At 48.5% G+C, this 6,301-nt stretch overlaps 1 long non-coding RNA gene across 1 annotated transcript; it reads right to left on the reverse strand.

Moving 5' to 3' along the window:
- Positions 1-2,913: 2,913 nt before the first annotated feature.
- LOC123402191 lies at positions 2,914-6,013 on the reverse strand. The gene is made up of 7 exons (XR_006611244.1): positions 5,863-6,013; positions 4,952-5,119; positions 4,767-4,844; positions 4,576-4,680; positions 4,393-4,437; positions 4,000-4,269; positions 2,914-3,180 (listed from the first exon to the last, which is right to left on the reverse strand). It is a non-coding gene; the product is annotated as an uncharacterized LOC123402191 (long non-coding RNA).
- Between the last annotated feature and the right edge of the window lie 288 nt (positions 6,014-6,301).

Here is a 6,301-nt window from a genome sequence, read left to right on the forward strand (position 1 = left end):
GGTTCATGACGGCACTTGGTTCGAGGCTGTGATGGTGGAGGTGGCGAGCTCTGCTCCCCAACTTTCCCCTCCTCCTCTTCGGTCTCCTCCTCCGTCTCCCCACTGTCGGAGACATACTCGACGCTGTCCACGCTGCCCTCCTCTTCCTCAGCCGGATTCCCGTTCGAGACGGGAGAATACCAGCTGGTCCACGCCTGCACAAAATACAGTCGACAACATCAGACGTCAGGCAGTGATACAAGAAAAAGCGATAGATCTAAGAAGATTCAAAGCACTCGACAAGATGTGTTCACCTCATTCGGAGGAGGATTGTCAGCACGGAAGGGCTTCACTCGCCGGGCTCCTTTGGGGTTATCGCAGGCGCCTGTGATGCTGCGGACCCACGTCGTCACAACCTCCCCGGTCACGCATTCGGGATGAGTCCGAGTGGAGTCCCCAGGCCCCGCGTAGTGCCACATGGCGTGGTGTCGAGCTTGCAGCGGCTGGATGCGCTGACCCATAAAAGTCTCCAGCAAATCCGTGCTGGTGACTCCCTTGCGGACGACATCTATCAGCGCTTCGACCAGAGGTTGGATCTGGATCTTTTCCACCTTCGAGAGTGCAAGCTGCCTGGGAGGAGCCGGTCGGTCTAGGCTGAAAGGTGGCAGCCCAGCTGCAGCATTCGGACAAGCGACGTCCTGGCAATAGAACCAAGTCGACTGCCAGTTCCTAACTGACTCGGACAACTGAAGAGGGGGGTAGCTACTTTTGTTTTTCTTCTGGAAGCCTAAGCCCCCGCAGAGCTGGAGGATATGAGTTTTGCCGTCCGACTGGCTAAGTTTTTTGACAGTTTGGGACCTAGTGGAGAAGATGTACTTAAAGAGCCCCCAATGGGGGGACATCCGATAAAGCACTCGCAAAGCACGACGAATGCAGCAAGATGGGCTATCGCGTTTGGAGGAAAATGATGGAGTTGCGCCCCGAAGTGGTTCATAATACCTCTGAAGAAGGGGTGAGGAGGCAGAGAGAAGCCCCTGTACACGTGACTGAGCAGCAAGACGCGCTCTCCCTCCTGCGGCGCCGGCTCCATCTCGCCCTCCGCCGGCAGCCTCCATGACTTGTTGGCAATCATGCCTTGCTCCACCAGCTCCATCAGGTCGTCCGTCGTCACCGTGGAGGGGAGGAAATCCCCCTGGATCCAACCCGCCGGCAGTGCCCGCTGTCGCCGCTGAGCAGGGGCCGCTGCCTTCTTCTTCTTCTTCTTCTGCGACTCGAGCTTGCTCGTCTGCCCCTTCGTCATGGTGGAGGCAGCAGATCCGCAGGGGAGGAGAGGAAGGAGGAGGCTTGGAACGCGCAGGGAGCAACGGGAGGAGCGGGGCGAGTGCGAATAATCAGGGGAGCGCAACGAGAAACCCCCGCTGGGGAGGTTTAAATAAGCTTCCGACTGGGTCACTAACAGGTGGCCCCGAAATCTTATCCCCCGACCGACTGCTGTGATATTAGTGGAGAAGATAAAGGCGCGGTAATCGAAGTGGCAGAAACTACTCGATGACGATGTCGTCATCCCCGCTGAGCGTGCGGCAACCGAAATTTGAGGATCCCAGAAAATCCGCCGCTGTCAGTTGATCGGTCACGTCAAAAGATTCCGCGGAAGCACTCGGTCCCTGACGGTTCGTTTCACAGATATATTCACTTGGGTCACTGGTCGAGAAGATAAAATGGATCGGGGCAAACAACGCCAAAGTCACATCCATACCAGTCGGATCTGTACTCCACGCATCACTTCGCCGTTCCAACCCCGATCCATTCGGGGACTAATGATGGGGTTATAGTCCCAAGGTAGGGTCATAGGCCTACCCTATAGGTCCTACCCAAGGACTACCCTTCATAAGGGACAAGGCCCTTAGACAGTTCCGACTAAACTAAGGACTTCCCATCATCCAGTCGGTGACGATGCCCCCATCACCCAGTCGGTGACGGGCATTCGGAGCATATTAAACGTACCGACTAGATTCCACTCTGTATATCGTAACCTCCCTGGAGGGCAACGGTCATACGTTTTCATACACCATTATTAGCATTTAAGGCATACATTACCTGTAACGTAGGCATTTATTCACCACTACTCCACCCCTGTCCACCGGACCGTTGTGAAGGGCAGCGCACTCTATATAAGTCGCCCTTCCCCACTGGTCCAGGGGTTGGCATTTACTGTAACCACATATTCCACTCGACACTAAGCTCCCAAGAGCATTGAGACGTAAGGCTTTTACCTCCACCGTAGAGGGGCCTGAACTCATACATCCTTGCCGTAGCTAAGGCTCTGCCCATCCTTTCGTACCCTACACATCTACTGTCAGACTTATACACACGACAGTTAGGACAAATCTGGACAGATCTCAAAGTTAACATGTGGGGTCAGTTCGGAGACGCTATATGTCGTTTCTGGCCTCATTTAAACACTACATGAATCGGGTATTTTGCCGTGAGGACGCTACAGATGACAAAGAGGGAATGACAGCTGGCCAATATTTTGCCATCAGCCCATGACGACAAATAATGTGGCGTCCACTGTACCCGCAAAGGATGTCTTTGCCGTCAGCATCCCGGCGAACAGACGGCAAAAAAATTGTCGTTAGTGAAATTATTTTGTCGTCTTCTAGGCTAGTAGACGGCAAACAGTTGATAGGAAGATGGAATGGCCTAGCTAACGGATGATGTTAGTCATTTTTTCTGTCTGCTTGACGATATCACAGACGACAAAGAGGTCTGTTTTTTCCCATCTGCTTTACAGGTACAAGACGGCAAAACCGTTTTCTTGAATCAGGCTGATGGTGATTTGTACATATTTTTTAAATAAAAACCTTATCTCATGAGTTGAATACACAACATATATCACAAACATAATAACAATGATCCATGGAAACAAAATCATACATAGCAAAGATCCATATATATCATAGAGTACGTATATGAGATCACAAAGTATCACATCTAGCCGGGCATCTTCAAGTCATGTACACTCTAGGAGCCCTTGCGACCATTAGCCTCTACACACATGCTAAGTTGCAGCTATACTACTGGAAAGGAGACGAAGCAGAACTACTCGTTGTGTCGAGGGGATGAAAGCAACACATCAGGTTGCCTGTAGCTCCGTGTGACGAGTCATCGCTGAAGCTCCATCCCTTCTTCATGTGTCCACTGCAATTAACCAAACAAGAAATAAGCTTTGACTTAGATTCATCATATCAAATAGATTCAGAGACTCAAGAGCATCATGCATCATACTAAAGGGAATTTTTATCAATCAAATAAACTTGTCAAGCACTTGCAAACATTAAACATCACACTAATTAATGTTGGTTTAAAATCAAGCTAATATTAGAACCATGAATGCGGGCAAAAATAAACTAATCAATGTTTCTTTAAAAATCAAGCTAATACAAAAAGCATGAATGTTCTGATGTCGATTCTGGTAACAGTTTCTGCCCGTGAATGCAAACAAATACAATTTTTAAAAATAGCACGTGTCAACAGGCTCTCCACCCATTCTAGATAAAGAACAAATCATCAATCATCTCACAAAGATTGAGTAATTTATATGTCAAAAACCAGAAAAGACATCAATAAATATTTTTAGTCGTGTTATAATTGAAATAGCATGGCACGACTAATCACTAACGTATAGTGGGCACTAAGAATTAAGGTTTTCAATTACCTCAAGAGTCATAAATACTAAGCATGTAATGGATGTCAAAGGAAACAAATTCAGAATGAAAGAGCACATGTGTACATGCTCTTCAACCATTTAGATAAAGACCAATCAGGAGTTGACTGACCAAAATCCAGTTATTGGGTTGATAGAATCTAGAAAGGACATAGCTAGAGATTTTCAATTGATATAACAAATGGCTCGATGGCCATGAATCGGAGCATGCTACTATTGTTGCACGATGGACACAGGCTTTTGAACGGAGAGGAGGGAGGCAAACGAAGAAGAAGGGAGGGGATGAAGCTCACCATGGGATTTTTGAAGTAGATGTCATGCACGACTGCCACCGCGGTTGCGGGGGAGCCATCCACTGCCGTCTAGGAAACCACCGGAGTGAGCCACTGTCGTGTCAGTGTTTGGCCGTCACGGGCGTGCGTCACACATCCACCAGGTGTAGGAGCACCGTCCACGAGGGCGAGACAATGCGGCGAGGACATAGGTGGCTTCCCATTTGAACACAAGACAACAAGCTTCAATCATAGGGGTTTGCATATCTCTACCACATAGGGAGCCTTTTCCTACAAATCAAATTGACATAACTCGCATGTGAGCATACGCACTAACGAATCAGCCACATATTGACCAAAACCCAACAAGCTAGGGTTAATCATATGATTCCTACAGAACAAACAAACGCTTACCTATTCACTCAAGCTCTTCCACCTCTCATCAGTTGCTTTGCCAACCTGAATAAAAATTACCACAGAAGGAACTAATCAGTTCCCAGATCATGATCCCATCCATGGCAACTAACAAACTAATAACTATATGTTGGTATACAAAGCAAAATAGGTCTGGGATTTATTATATTGGAAGGAACTTACAGCCGCTATGAACTTGTTCTTGGGGTTCTTCTATTTGAACTCCTTGCAGCACTCACCCCTGGCAGAAACCAACCAACGAACACCAGGTTCAGAACAACGGACACCCTGAAAAATGGGTAAACAAAAAAAAATAGAATTTGAGCACGGTAACAGGAAGGAAGCAAGGGGGCCCGTCTGCGGTGATGACATACATGAAGACGAAGAAGACGTTGGGCGCCCTCTTGGGCTTGTTGGGGTCCTTCACGGCCTTGCCCTTCTTCCCTTCATCTCTAGAACACGACAATTAATTTTCATCAACCTCCATTGCTATCGAATAAAAGAAGAGCATGATGTATATGTTGCATATGACAAACATAGAGAAGCAAGAGGTATATACTGCATCTGGCATTCAACCAGGAGAGGTGGCTCCCGGAAATATCTAGAGCTCCAGTTCCTCCGTCCCAATGGACCAGACGCAGGCGGCGGCTCTGATGCCAATGGGCATGGACAGGGAGCCACCAGCGGAGGTGCTCCTCTTCGTTTCTGCGGACAAGTCGCCCATCAGCTGCATAGGGGATCCATTTGGTTGATTTTATTAGCAGAAAATAACATGGGAATTCCCTTTGAATTGCAGGCAGTAGAGCATCCAAAACTCAAGAGGAAGAACATTGATTTAAACTTTATGAAGTAGAGATGGGAAGAAATCAAAGGATGAGCAACAAGTGTAGGCTGTATCCTCTCCAGTTCAATAACTACAGTGTGCTAGTGCCATTAATCATTAATGTCAAACCTGAGATAGTATTATTGCTGAGACAAACAAGAGTGTCACTTATAACCTTGTTTACGAGCTTCTCAAATTGGTTCTAATCCGACTAGTAGCAACTGCTAGTGTTGAGAGAGTATTCTCTTCAATGACTTTTGTAAAAAAACAAGCTACATAATAAAATGGGGAATGAGCTCTTGAATGACTGCTTGGTTACATTTATTCAGAGGAAATTCTGATCTATTTTGTAATTTCCTTAATCTTTGGTAATGAACAATTTGTATTGCTAAGAACCAAATGGCTCCTCTATTAGGTTGAAAATATATATTTGAACACCCAATATTAGTTTCCTGGATCTGCCACTTCATTCAACAACAACATCTTGCAATGAAGCATGCATATCATCCATCTATCCATCATCCATACATCCATAACATCCATCAATCCATCATCCATACATCCATAACATCCACTTATCCATGCATCCATCCATACATACATCCACTAAAAAGAGAGAAGAACAGAGGGGAAGGGACGGTGCTCACCTAGGGGTAGATGGGGCACAGGGGGCGGAAGCGGAATGACGATGGTGCAGCTTCCTGTAGTAGAGGCCGTGCAGCTACCTCCAGCACAAGTGGAGGGTGTGTCAGGCCACGGCGGTGCCACCAGCAGCGGCGGCGGTGCGGATGCCTGCGGAGGTGGCATCATTGCAGGAGGGGTGGGGGCGACGGAGAAGGGCCCAATGGAGGGGGCGGCAGAGGCTGGGACCGGTGATAGGGACTCGCAGTGGGGGCACGATGGAGGCTTGGACCAGCGGCGACGATGGTGCTGCTATCTTCATTGCAGGAGGGGTGGGGCAACGGAGAAGGGCCCAATGGCAGCGGGGCGGCGGAGGTTGGGACCGGCGGTGGGGATTGGCAGCGGCGGCTATGCGGAGGCATGGACCAGATGCGGCAGGGACGGGCGGTGGTGGTGGCGGCCACG

The sequence above is a fragment of the Hordeum vulgare genome, chromosome 6H, assembly GCF_904849725.1.
Source record: "Hordeum vulgare subsp. vulgare chromosome 6H, MorexV3_pseudomolecules_assembly, whole genome shotgun sequence".
NCBI classification, from domain to species: domain Eukaryota; kingdom Viridiplantae; phylum Streptophyta; class Magnoliopsida; order Poales; family Poaceae; genus Hordeum; species Hordeum vulgare.